Below are 14,238 nucleotides of genomic sequence, written 5' to 3'. Positions count from 1 at the left end.
GCAAATATTGCGCTGCATGTTCGTGAGCTGAAATTAGTCTACTTTCCTCATGAAATGAAGATGAACTTCGCATGAAAAGAACTTCCGTTCAATGTAAAATCATAATAATTACTGGATTACACACACTTGCAGCAAAAACGCCATTGTGGCTAACCATTTTGTCTAGAAAGCTTTGTAAACACACAATAGGCCTACAGGCAACGAAAATAGTTCAACCAAGCATTTAATTCAGAAGTGTCCAAGCTTTTTCCCACGCGAGCCAGATTTGATAACAAGTGTTCGTGGGCCAACAGCCACAATAATTTTTCTGAAAAGTGCAAGTTGAATTTATATGATTTTTGTGTGTCTGCAGGCCAAAAATAACACATTGGACAACAACAGGCGCGGGCCATAAAAAAACGTCTCGTGGGCCGGAGTTGGCCCGCGGGCCAGACTTTGGACATCCCTGATTTAATTCGACCCTTTTTGGACTTTTTGCAATGCAAAGTTACGGATCACAGCATCAAATGATAAAATTTTGCGGCGTTTGAATTGATGCACAACATGTAGACCTAACCCAGCTAGAAATTTCACGTGTATTACACGTAGATTATACGTACCTTGGGTCGTGTATTATACGTTAATTTTAACGTATAATACACGCATATGTGTCGACACTATTTCACGTGTATTACACGTATATTTGGTGGTGGATTTTACGTGTTTTACACTCGCATTCCACCTAATTTCCGCGTATCTGACAACACTAATACACGTGTTTTCCACGTATATTTGGAGGTGGATTTCACGTGTTTTACACCCGCATTCTACTCAATTTCCGCGTATCTGGCTACACTAATACACGTGTTTTCCACGTGTATTTGGTGGTGGATTCCACCCGCATTCTACTCAATTTCCGCGTATCTTACAACACTAAAACACGTAGATTCTACGTACCTTTGGTCGTGTATTATACGTTAATTTTAACGTGTAATACACGTATATGTGTCGACACTATTTCACGTGTATTACACATATATTTGGTGGTGGATTTTACACCCACATTCTACCTAATTTCCGCATATCTGAATTCAACAATTTAACACCTGTGTATTTGTTATCTATAAAACTTATGCGTATTGTGTCACTGTGCCATTATTTTTATCAATTGCAGTATAGATCGTCCTTGTTAATAACTGCAACTATCTACGTATTCAACTTCAAAAACTACATATCAAAGAACATTTATTTATAATGCGAAAACTACTCAAGTATTAGTGTTTGTGAGTGAGGCCGTGATGGTAATGTCGTCGGCGTAGAGACGAGCCAGCCTACACGAGGTTGGAATGTCAGGTCAGCAGGACCAGGTCTTGCTGCAAATTGGCTCACTTCCCCCCGTCCGGCTCGCAGAGTTGGTCCTGTTCCGACATGATTTTCTTTTCATTTTTCTTGTGTTTCTGAAAAAACAAGAACAGTGCAAACAGTGTACTCGGGAAGATAACAATGCGTTAATCAAATAAATAAATAGGCGTAAATGACAACTCCTTAATCGCTGATAAACGTTGTTATCCTTACCTGTGTAGACCCTTTGGGAATTAAAAAAAATCTGTGATTGCACCAAAAAGTTCGGATAGTTTTCCGTCTTTGTTGAGTGTAAGCCAATATTCTGAAAAAGAAAAGGTATATTCATTAATCTTTCTTTTTATCATTAATAACATTAAGCAAAGATATTTAGGCAAAGTATGTTTATGATGTACCATGCCGAAAAAATAAAAGAATAAATGAATTTGATATACTTTGGTGTATTACAATACATCTCTTTAGCTATTTAGCAGTAGTTGTATTACAACCAAAAAATATAACATAAAATAACGAGCGCTTACAATTGATGTCAACAGCTAAAGGTTGACACTCTACAGATTCGAAATTGTTGTCAAAGGGAATATAATGTGGCTGATGTCTATTGCGGCGGTATCGGTAAAGAAAATGAAGTGTTCAATGCAAGCCTCTTTGTCTGATGTTCTTCATCATCATCACTATCTAAACAAAAAACGTAAAGTTTACAGTAAATTTCAATTACAACGAACATGTTTTCTGTGTAGTATCTAGCATTAAAAAATCGGCCTGGTACTATTGGGAGAATCCATTTCGGAGACAGCCTTTTTCGGAGATTTCTAAAATCCCAGAGGGGCATATGTATATTGAAAGGAATTAGCTTATAATAGAGGTTATGTACCATAATGTCTCAGCGAGAAAAAAAACAGTTGTCAAACGGGGTTTCATGATTAATAATTAGAGGTTAAAAGAACAAAGTCTCAGCGAAAAAAAGCAATCCGGACAGAAATAGGTCCAACACTGACTGCAAAGCAGTGTTCTATGATATTATATATAAGACAGCCGTGCTAGTCTATGACATTTCAAGTGATCAACGTAGGTACTAGGTAGCACAGTTGAGACTCGCTGGTAGAGAGACGCAAAACCAATTAATGCTTAAGCACAGCTATATGGTCGAACAATGGGTGTACTGTACATGTGCTGTCACGGAATTGTTCTTAGAGTCTCTCCCTCAGCCAGTATCAACTGTGCTACATACGTTGATCACTCTCTACATATATGGAACTGTGTAGCTTAAAATTTTTAGGTAATAACACAATACAGGTTTGAACAATACTTATAGATTTACAATCACTAAAGTTAGATCGCAACAGTCTGTTTCCCCCTATGAGGGTTCGTCGGGAGGTACTTACTGACGAACCCTAACAGGGGGAACAGATATGATATGTTGATATCTTAGTTTAGTGACTGTTAATCCATAAATATAGATTTATAGAACTACATTAAATTTATAATCTCATAAATAAATTTTTCTAAACTACTTTAACAATTGTGTATTATCAACCTACCCAATCAGAAGAACTTAGGACTTCTACTCTTCTCTTTGTACGTTTTCTGATGATCTGATCCTCTTTTTCCAAGTTCAAAGTGTAGGCCTATTCTTCTTTCTCCGACATTGCTAAAGCAATTTTATAGTCATCTGAAATATAAACATTTAGGTTAAACTAAATAATATAGGTTATCAATAAGGCCATTTTTATTTTGACCTAAAAAAATTTTTTTGACTTTATTTTTATCAAATTTTGACCTTATTTTGACCTAACGAAATTTGTAGAGGCCACAGTTCTTCCTTGAATTGATACCAGTTACCCAAACATAACATTTTGTCGATTTCAGACCCGAACGTGTTCAATAAAAGGGACTTGTTCAAAAAAATTGCCTTGATTGCAATGCTAGTTGTCGCTCCAATCCAGCTTGATAGCGTTTACTTTTCCTGTCGCTTTCAACAAAATACTTTTTATCTCAATTCACTATAAACTCGCAAAAATTCACCTTAAATCACCCCCAGGAGTTGCATTAAATTCACCAGGAAAATCTCGCCAAATCTGTTTAACTTTTGCTGAAGACGATTTAGCTTGCTTAGGCATTTTTGTATTACAAAATGTCAGTACCGGTAAGCTATTTCTAAAATCCAAACTGTTGATCTTCGAAAAGACCACGTTTGTCGAAAAAACGTGTTTTATAAGAACTATTTCAATACGTAATAATGAATAACTTAAACAATGGAAAATTTGTGATAAAAGTTAGTGTTGATCTAAGAGGGCATTGTGACATATTTCCTGTTTTTATGGGTTAATATGGCTTAATTGTGTCGCAGTTCCTGATTAACAATGCTTCTACGAGGATTTTGACAAAAATTACTCTCAAGAAACACAAAAAAGTTTGTCAAAAGCCATAATTTGACAAACTTTGACTTTATTGTCAATTTTGAGCCATAAACTTGTTAGAAACAGTCCCCTAGGTGCTTAAAACAACTTTATTCTTTGATTCGTGGATAGACGAGGTCCTTAAAAAGTTCTGACTGTATTGACTTTTGCAGGCCCTTGTTATCAATAACAATGATCTACACAATTTTGCTCTATGAACTTTGAAAACTGATTAAGAGTATTTGTTTGTGTTTGTTTATCTTTATCCTGCATTGCGGGAAAGCGGACTTGAGCGCTATGCATCGGTGTACGCCTTCCGACATACACCTGACCTACGCTGCAGCCGACAGCAATGTCTGTTTCCGGTTGTCTACTCTACTTATGACTTAAATTTGGTACTACCCATTACTCGAAAATCGATCACTAGGTAGAGGCAATTATCGTAAAGTTTCTTGCCCAGAGAAACAACAGCAAGTGCGAGTGGCTGGAGTCGAACATGCAGGCTCTCGACTGCGAGCCCAACGCGCTAACCACTCGGCCACAGCTGCCGACTTAATTTTGGGGTGCTGCCGAGTAATTTTGGGGTGCTGAATCTGACCTCAAATTTATCCTATCACGTCAGGTTTGTGAGATGTGGTAACAGCAAATTGTTACTTTTGTCAAAAGTGGAAGATTAGACGTTGCGTTTATTGCACATACACATTGTGCTATATCCACAAAGCCAGGCCATGTGGTGCATAAGTAGCAATACAGTAGAAATACACTAAGAAATACAATACAGTAGAAATACACTGCATTTCTACTTACACAAATACATAAGTAGAAATACACTCACCAACTATAATTTTGATACCAATTTGTTTTCTAAGCAACATTATTAACAAGGCAGTAATAACAAGCTAAAAGGGAGGCTAAAAGTATAACTGACCCCCTCCCCCGTCAATGCTTTGCATGAAACCACAAAGATTTAAGCAGGCCTATGTCAATGCTTGTCCAGTAACCTTATTTAGGCTGTTTTGGCCGTCTAACACTAACCTTTCGTTATAGCACTGCACATGTTGGTGGTAAACGCAACGCCAAATCTTCTACTTTTGACAAAAGTAACAATTTGTTGTTATCATATCTCACAAACCTGAGGTGATAGGATAAATCTGAGGTCAGATTCGGATTCAGCACCCCAAAGTTACTCTAAATTAGTTTTCAAAGTTCATGGAGCAAAAAAAATTTTTTTTTGTAGACCAGTGTAATTCACTTCATGCAAAAGTTATCAATACTTGTCATAAAGAAATTGACTACAAAATGCTCTTCTTGCCATAAACATAAAATTTGTAGCAATATAAAAATAAAGTATTTCTTACCATTACAACCAAGGACTCTTATTGCATATATATATAATATATACAATTGTACATTTTGCCTTATCCACAATTGAGCATTTTTTAACATGATTGCTTGCTCCAAATGGTGGCCAATAACATTGACCTAAGTTGGTAGTCTGCAAAGTAAATAGGAATAGCAGTATGCCATTTATAAACCGGGTTAAGCAAATTGGATGCAACCTAATTCGTACCGTCAGTTCGTACCTTGTAAAGATCGAGAGAAAAAATTAAAAAAAGCCGAAGTTGCTGATCGCAGTTTCCACAAACATTTTAAAATTTTCCGGCTGGAAAGATCGAGATAAAAATAGCACGAAGCCGAAGTTTCCGCAAACAAACAAACTGAAAAGATCGAGAGAAAAAATTAAAAAAAGCCGAAGTCGCTGATTGGAGTTTCCGCAAACAAACTGAAAAGAACGGGAAAAAAAATTGAACTAAGCCGAAGTCGCTGATCGCAGTTTCCGTTTTTCCGCAAACATTTTAAAATTTCCGGTAATGATCCTAAGAGTTTGCCGAAGTCGCTGATTGCAGTTTCCGCAAACAAACAAAAACTCTTAGGATCATTATTGGAAATTTTAAAATGTTTGCGGAAACTCCGATCAACCCTAACCCTTTTAAAATGTTAGCGGAAACTGCAATCAGCGACTCTGCAAACTCTTAGGATTATTACCGGAAATTTTAAAATGTTTGCGGAAACTGCGATCAGCGACTTCGGCAAACTCTTAAAATCATTGCCGAAAATTTTAAAATGTTAGCGAAAATTGCAGAAAAACGGAAACTGCGATCAGAGACTTCGGCTTTGTTCAATTTTTTTCTCTCGATCTTTTCAGTTTGTTTGTTTGCGGAAACTCCTAACAGCAACTTCGGCTTTTTTTAATTTTTTTTTTTTATCTTTTCAAGGTAGGCTACGAACTGACGGTACGAATTGTTTATGGTACAAATTAGGTTGCACCCAAGCAAATTGGGTATACTGTAGCCTACTGGCTTAAAAATGCACAAGATCATTAGATCAACACCTGTCAAAAGGTAGAATTGGTTTTACTATGTAGTTGAACAAAGACACAAAACTGTATAAAGTCATTTTTTAAACAATTCACCAATGTCGTCAATGAACTTAATAATGGTGCTCACCTCTTCTATAACTGTCCATGAACTTGGTACGACTTGAACAGTATTTTCCCTTGCAAATTCAACAACTGTATATTTTGCCATTTCCTGACACTGAGCGATTACGGTTTTGGTTACTGATACCTTGAATTTCATTTGTGTGCTCACTGTGCTGCTGTTTTTGTTCATCAAAACGCCGTTTGGCTTTACATGCACATTTGTTTGCTATTCACCTTTTTTGGTAAAGTCTACACTTTTCATTACGATTATCCATTACAAGAGTAAAAATATTTCTAAATTAAACAGATTAAAAAAAGTTTTTCAACAATTTTCAACTATCAATTACGTCTTGGCCTCATAGAATTGAGACATTTTGGTGCAAGTCCCTTAGGTGTGGTTCTTTGGCAGCCACATTATGGTATGAGGTCTTTTTGGTGCAAAATCTGGGTAGGAAGTGTCACAAGTATGTGATAAGGCCAAACTGAGATGTTGGTCTGTCAGCAATGGCTTAAAACAGTCCTTATGGTACATGATATATGAGTACAAGGTATGCTAGCTATTCTGGTGACATACTGATATAGGCTTTTAGTCGATATTGACCTCTTGCAGGCATGGCCTCATCACACTCTGGAGTAAATTATACTAAAATGTGCAGGCAGGGCATACCATGCCATTCGTTGTTACGCCCTACCATGACATGCCCAGCCTACACATTTTAGTACAACCCGAGCAGACAGTAGCCAAGCACCACGTTGAACTGTTAGTTTACACAAAACATATTATTACTCGGAAATATCTATGGTACATCTCCAGATCACCAGCGATGTAGATTCAACATTTTATTTAAGATGGAGCTTTACAATACTACTAAGGTGAATCACATCACTAACCACGCTGTGAACCAGAAAAAATTTTGAATTTACGATAATCCTTATCTCAATTCTCAATCAAGATTTATACCAAACATTAGTGAGAACATTCTTATTTCTTAATCTTAATTTCTTCCCTTTCACTTCAGTACTGTACTGTACAAGCAAGTTGAACCAACTAATCAGGATTGCCAGATCCAAAATAATTCTGTAGCCAAACTGTTGTCACAAAATCACCAAAACGCAGGAAAAAATCGCCAAAATTACACATTACAATGAGTTCAAGTTTTTTGGTTGAATGTTTAACTCAGTCCTTCAACTGATGAAAAAAAAACTTTCGACTCCGAAACAAAAACTACGGAAATTCATTCTCTTGTCAGTTGTTGAATATACTTGTACCGGTTTATATTTGTACCGTATACTATTTTTCGCAGCAGACAAAATGAAAGGTTTCTCTCTCTCTCTCTCTATTTTTGCAACAGACAAAATAAGCCGTTTCTCGCTCTCTCTCTGGAACAGATGAGTCAACGTCATAATTTTAATCTAGCCTGGAGTCTAGGCAGTTCTACTTTCAATTTTCCTGGACATTCAAGCACGTTCTAACATATTTATTAATTGCCAAAAGCAATTAATTTAGCCAAATCGGTTCTCAATATTCCCCATAAAAAGAGCCAAATTGAACTAATTTGAAGCTAAACGTCTTCAAAAATCGCCAGATTTCTGGAGTTTGACGATAAATTGGCCAATATGGCAACTCTGTAACAGATAACACATTCCTTGTTACTCAATCTTTCCCGCGTTTCTTTTTTATCCAAAACTTCATATCTGGTAAACTGGCTGAAGTGAAAGACATTATTTTGGAGGGCAGTCAGGGGACATATGTTACAATTTTCAAGACTTCCACCCTGTGAAGTTGTACCATATCTCTATGAGTTGCAAAGACCCAGATTAGATTTTTGAATATTTATGGTTTAATTTATAACTTTTACAAATAAAAGAAATCTTCAACAAGTTTTAGGAACAGACATTTTTTTACTGTTTAATTGTAATTGTTTCATATCAGTAAGCGAGACCACTTAAACTTTCCTTAAAAACTATCGTTAAAGGATCACTTTAATTTGCGACTATAAAAGTCATGAAGTTTTCTTTTCACATAACGTAATAAAAACGTGTAATAGACATCTACAAAAAACAAATAATCTACATCACAAAAATGCAGAAGAGCGGGGTAGACCCCCTCTACTTGTGTGTACAATTCCTGCTGTTTTGTATACCGTTCTTGGAGGCTAGTTTTACTTAACATAGATTAAAAATTCCCCAAATGAACGAAAGAGTTTTAACACGTTTAATATACGTGGAAAACACGTGCTAATTTTCAACAAATGTAAACGTGCAATACACGTGGAAACAACATGTATTCAACATACAAAAAATTCTGATAAAACATCCTTCTGCTTGGGTGAAGATATTTTTTCTGTTTTGTATGCCGTCTTTTGGGCGTGGTTTCACCTTATATATCTTAAAAATTGGTCAAATAACCATAAGATGTTGAACACGTATAATACACGTGGGGAACACGTGTTATTTTTACAAGAATTTTATTCACAAAAAAATTGCTGATAAAACTTCTTGAATCAGATTTACACACTAGTCATAGTGACTGATAGCGAAAATATGTCTCTAAAATAATGTTTTTTAAACAAGTGAATTTCAGTTGGTGTACAAAGACTCCTTAATAACACCTGAATTCTACCTAAGATACCGTGCTACCTAAAATCAACCAAAAATCAACGTGTAATATACGTAGCTTTCTAGCTGGGAAGTTAGGCTTTTCAATCGGTTTTGAGTCATAGGCCAACTGGAGCGCAAACAATTTTTTACAAATTTCAGTAATTGCTAAAACCACGTTCTCAAAGCGCAACCGTTGGAGGTAGCTACCGGAACACAAAAAAATCATAACAAAATTATTTGGAAAAACCTTTCGAAAGTTGCAATCAATGATTCCTTGCGTAGAGATTATGGGGTGGTTCGTTCTGCTTTGCAGCTGAAGTTTTCTGTGTGGCTTTCTGTCAAAAGTACCAACTCATCCAAAATGTCTTGAAAAATGTCATTGTTGTAGCCTACAAATGGTTTAAATTTGTCCCACATGCCCGCAACTGCACAACAGACATACGATGAAATTTTCATGGAACTTTAAACTCATCGACGATATGTTTAAGTTTGTTGATACATTTGTCAATTCCAACAACTATCGAATCCTTTGCAATGTACGGTAGAATACATTTCCTTCGAATGATTCAGCTAGTTACAGTAAGTGGAGTTATAAAAGCGTTCTGTCTTCATGAAAAGAAAATCATTTTCTTTTAAATTTATATTTGCCACTGCAACTTTAGCTTGCGAGTAGTAGCCTACTCTTCTCAGCTTTCTCTTACTTAGATTACATCTTCCTTTAATTTCATTAAATTCATCAGTGAATCTTGTTTAGGACCGTAATCCACATAATGCAAAGCAGTCACAAATTTAAAACTGCTAGTTGTATTGACTTTAGCATTGACTCAGCTTCCGATCAAGCTCTTGTTGGTTCCAACTTGATGCATTTAAGAAACGTCTTTAGAGCTTCAATTGCAAAAGGGTAATGTAAAGCATTGGGTTTGACTGCACCACGCCTTGATTACCCTCTCGAAGTCAATTTTCTTTGCAAGATGATAGGACAGCTTTCTTTAGATTTTTCAGAATTTTTCCTCTGACTGGGCTATAACTTTACAGATGCCACAAGCTTACAGATAATCAATTACTCCAAAAATGATAAGACATTTGAACAACGCTGTCTGTAGGCAACATTATGAATTCCAACTAGATTTAAGCAACAACATCCATAAACAAAAAACTCAAATAAAGAAAAAACTCACTACCTTCCAAAATCACATCATGAGAAGCATGACCAACAAAAGGCTACTTGACCACACGAAAACAGAAGATCTTTTAAAACTATGACAAAATTACATCCAATTGCAGCAATAAGTTAATAAAATCAAAAGTTTTAAAACTGTTCGGCCACACTAAAAGATCACAATTCGGAATCAGCAAAGTTTGCACAGAAGGCAAAGTAGAAGGAAAAAGAAAACGTGGCAGACAACCAATACGATGGCAAGACAACATCCAATCATGGACCGGACTCAACTTGACGACACTGGGCGAGCTGGCTCAAAATCGCCACTCTTGGAAGCAAATAACTCACGTTGATGCGCAATGTGCTGCAGGCGGAGATGATGACTGATGATGATCCATAAACAAAAAATATACAGGATTTACTTTCTTTAATCGTGCTTGGACTGATATCTTTAACTTTCCCAGATAACTTATGTTGGATACAACATCCTATGCCTGGCCAACGCAGATTTTGAAGTTAAGGTTCAGTTGTCAAGCAAAAATAGTTCCCGCTTAGCTAAAACAGCACCAGTTTTCAAGTTGACACTATCAATACAATCGAAACCGTTCAGTGACACAGAAATCATTTCAGCTTCAGATTTTACGTCTTGAAGCTGTTCAACATCGCCTACCTTAACACGAAAATGATTTGTTCTTGATGAGAAGCATCGAGAGTGACATTTACAATGATTGAGAAATACTTGAAACTACGCACTTCATTTAAGACTTTGTTGATTATTTAGTTGGTACATTTTTACTTTAGTACTAAAAATGGGCCCCCCTCAAAAGTGCAAAAACAAAAAACTACTCGTTTTTCCTTTACAATGTTTTGCTAGGGGGGAAACTGGCCCGACTTCCCCCCCCTCTCGGAGCCACTGATTATCAGGTAAGTGACTTTGTAGGTTTTGTGCTAAACAATACAATAAACATGTTCTGTTAGAGCTATAATCATTTATTGTAAGTTCATTTTGAATGGAACCTTTTGATTTTACTATATTTTATAAACATTTAAAATTTGATGTTGCATAGGTGCAACATTGGGCTTTACATGCCCCCTTTGCCCCCCCCCCCCCCCCTGCCGGCGACACTGCTGCCAAGCCAAAATTTGTGCTGTGTTATGCAGTATTGTCGAACGAATCTCTGAAGAAAAACAAACTGAAGAGACATCTGGAAACGAAACACTCGCAACATGTGAAACAAAATCGAATTTATTTTTTAGCAGCGAAAAGCGGAACTGAAACTAAGCCGATTTTTCTCACTAACGAATCAAGCGCTTTTAGCCACGCTTGTTTGGTGACTAAAAGTACTTAGGCTACTGTGTACTACAACTGGTTGTCTGTGTCTTTTTCTATTTCCTGCATATCAGAAAAAATACATTTTTTGATGTTTGAGGCTTGGGTCGTGAGATCTTCGTAAAACTCAAATTTGGGTCGCGTTCAAAAAAGTTTGAGAACCACTGTGACCTACGCTATGGCCAATATGCAATCATAAAAGAAACTAGGATTGAGAGCAGAATTGCCAAGTAATCCTGGAGACATTTAGATAGTATTTCTTTGAAATTCGGACAATATTCTTTGAAATGTGGATATTTCAGGACAAATAATGAAAAAATAAAAAATTATAGTCCAGCAGCTCACTGATATCACAGGAAATTAAACGTTTGCACAAAAAAATGTCCGAATGACTTACTAACCGTCGGATACAGCAGGGCTTCCGAAACTGGGGGTCGCGACCCCCCAAGGGGTCGCGTAACGAACTTCAGGGGTCGCAGAGAGTATACCAATTTGCACAAGGTATTGCATATTAACACTTCTGTGCGAGATGCTGTGACAGTCATTAACTTTATTAAGAGTCGCGCACTCAATAGGCTATTTTTGAAAATTTATGAGGTGAAATGGAATCGGAGTTAAAAACTGTTTTACTGCATCGTGAAGTGAGGTCGCTTTCAAAAGTCAAAGCTTTAAAATGGCTAGCCAATTAACGTTGAAAACTGAAATCGTGATTTTTCCAACAGAATAAAATTCAGTCTTGGTCCACCATTTTCGCAATAAAATCTAGCTTTTGAAATTATGTCAAATGTCAGATTTGCTTGAAAAACTAAACGAATTTAATTTTGAAAACACCAATATTTTGCATTGAAATCTAAAATTGATGCGTTCATGAAAAAATTGAACATCTTGAAACAAAAATTTCAAAATGATTTATCTGAAATGTACTCACTTCGCCTACCGTTCCAGCCTAAACAACATTGAAACCGCCTTGAGACCTGCACAAACACTGTGCCACGGCTGGACTTGCTTTGTGGAAAAAAGCAGTCACACCCATCACATTGAATGAATGTGTTTGCTTTTTTGTTTTGTTTCCAGTAGGCTTCCCAATGCCCATAGGCTTCGTTTTTATGGTCAGAAATAAATAAAAACAAACTGAACTGAGAACGGTAAATTGTTTTTAGTTTTCATTAGATTTAAGCTTTTCAATAAATATCATAAATATGTATTTCACACTGTTTGTCGTTTTCATCGTAAGGGGCCGCGAAACATTTTAGGAGATTAAAAGGGGTCGCGAGCAAAAAAGTTTGGGAAGCCCTGGGATACAGTATATAAAATTAGGCCAATTTATCGTTTTTATCTAAATTTAAAGCCACCTGACAACCCTGATTGGAGGGATTTTGGCCTAAATGTTAATATTGGAGGATTTTAGTCATTAATACTGATTAAAAAAAAAAATTTATACTGATTATCATCAGAGACATTGACAGGGGTATTTTCAAAGAAAAAAACGCTATCTACATTCAACCTCGGTACACCATATCAACAATATTGTTTGCTAATTATCACCCATTGCCCAGTGCATTATGTATGCAACATTGTCTCAAAACTTGACCTAAAAAGGAAATATACAAAAAAAGAGGTTTTGGTTTAAATGAGTGCCAAAAAGGGGAGCGACGTGATTTTGAGGTGGCCAACTGGCCAATGGCCATGCACCCTGGAGAGAAGTCCACCAGCTTAGGTAGCGGGAGCCAGGCTACTTGAATACACTTTGCGCTCTAAAAATAAACTTAAATAAATGTTGTAGCCTATAAAAGTAGTTTTAAATTTTGCGTTAAGATCACACTTGAGAAGAAAGGAAAAAAATTACTGTTGCTGTTATGCTGTTATATTATCTCCAACACGGCATGAACAGCAGGAAGCAAAAAATAACAAACGCAGCAGAGTCAACTAATGATCTGAGTTTAAAGTGCTTCATTACTTTCAAAAGCTTTCATTGCCGTGGCTTGCACTTCATCAGAGCAGGTTCGTTTATTCGCAGTAGAAGTTTCGTAAATGAATAAAAACGCAGATAAATAACTTTTATCAGAATGCTGCATATACGATCCATGCAAGTATTCAGAGGTAGCACCACAGAGAAGTATAGCCATCGCCAATGTAGGAATAATTGTAGCTTTTATACACTATTTCTTGCAATCGCATCAATATAAGTCCTAAATGTTTAACAACCAGACGCAACTGACATTAAATTGTGACAAGTGCAGAGCGATGAAGTTAACTATTGTTTATAGTAATAGTGTATTAGCATTGTAATAATTAGTTTATGGGAATAATTTATGAAAATATTTAACCATAACTGGCCTCAAGCTTGGAATCAGAACCGTTGTGAGGTTAGTTTTGGCATGGTACTAATAACATAAAATATATGTTGTGTTTTCTACAAAGTTTCGAGCTTAGCAAAAGTTCCTAGTCTCTAAAATCATCCCTGGTCGGAGTCCAAAAGTACTCTCTGGACCTCCTGTTTACGCTACTGCTTGGTATGTATTTACGTCTGCATTAGAATTTCACAAGGCGAGTACGGTATCACAGATGCGTGGTATCATTACTCGTCGTCGTGTGAGCATCTGTGGCCGAGAGTCTATCCTTTTACCACCCCAGATTCACGATGTTCCCGGACTACACTGGAAGGCTATTGGAGAGCAGCCAGTCTTTGGTTTTATCATCCATGACACGCAGACCTTCCACTCCGTTAGGTGGCTTGAAGATGGAGCAGTCATGATGTGGTCTGTGGTCTGTTCCTCGGCACCACATTCACAGGAGGAGGAAGAGGCCATTCCCCATTAGTGCATGGTTGAGCGGAAAAGCCCGACGCCCGTACGGAGACGGTTAAGGCGCACCCATGCCTGTCTTGGTAGTGTTAGACCGATGGGGCGTGTGTCGGCGTCGGGGA

At 36.9% G+C, this 14,238-nt stretch overlaps 1 long non-coding RNA gene across 1 annotated transcript; it reads right to left on the bottom strand.

The window, feature by feature from the left end:
• Positions 1–1,275: 1,275 nt before the first annotated feature.
• On the bottom strand, positions 1,276–2,976 carry LOC145786859 (uncharacterized). The gene is made up of 4 exons (XR_014291321.1): positions 2,883–2,976; positions 1,863–2,019; positions 1,555–1,645; positions 1,276–1,436 (listed from the first exon to the last, which is right to left on the bottom strand). It is a non-coding gene; the product is annotated as an uncharacterized LOC145786859 (long non-coding RNA).
• Between the last annotated feature and the right edge of the window lie 11,262 nt (positions 2,977–14,238).

The sequence above is a fragment of the Aplidium turbinatum genome, chromosome 2 (assembly GCF_918807975.1).
Source record: "Aplidium turbinatum chromosome 2, kaAplTurb1.1, whole genome shotgun sequence".
Taxonomy (NCBI): Eukaryota; Metazoa; Chordata; class Ascidiacea; order Aplousobranchia; family Polyclinidae; genus Aplidium; species Aplidium turbinatum.
This window is presented reverse-complemented; position numbering and strand designations above follow the sequence as displayed.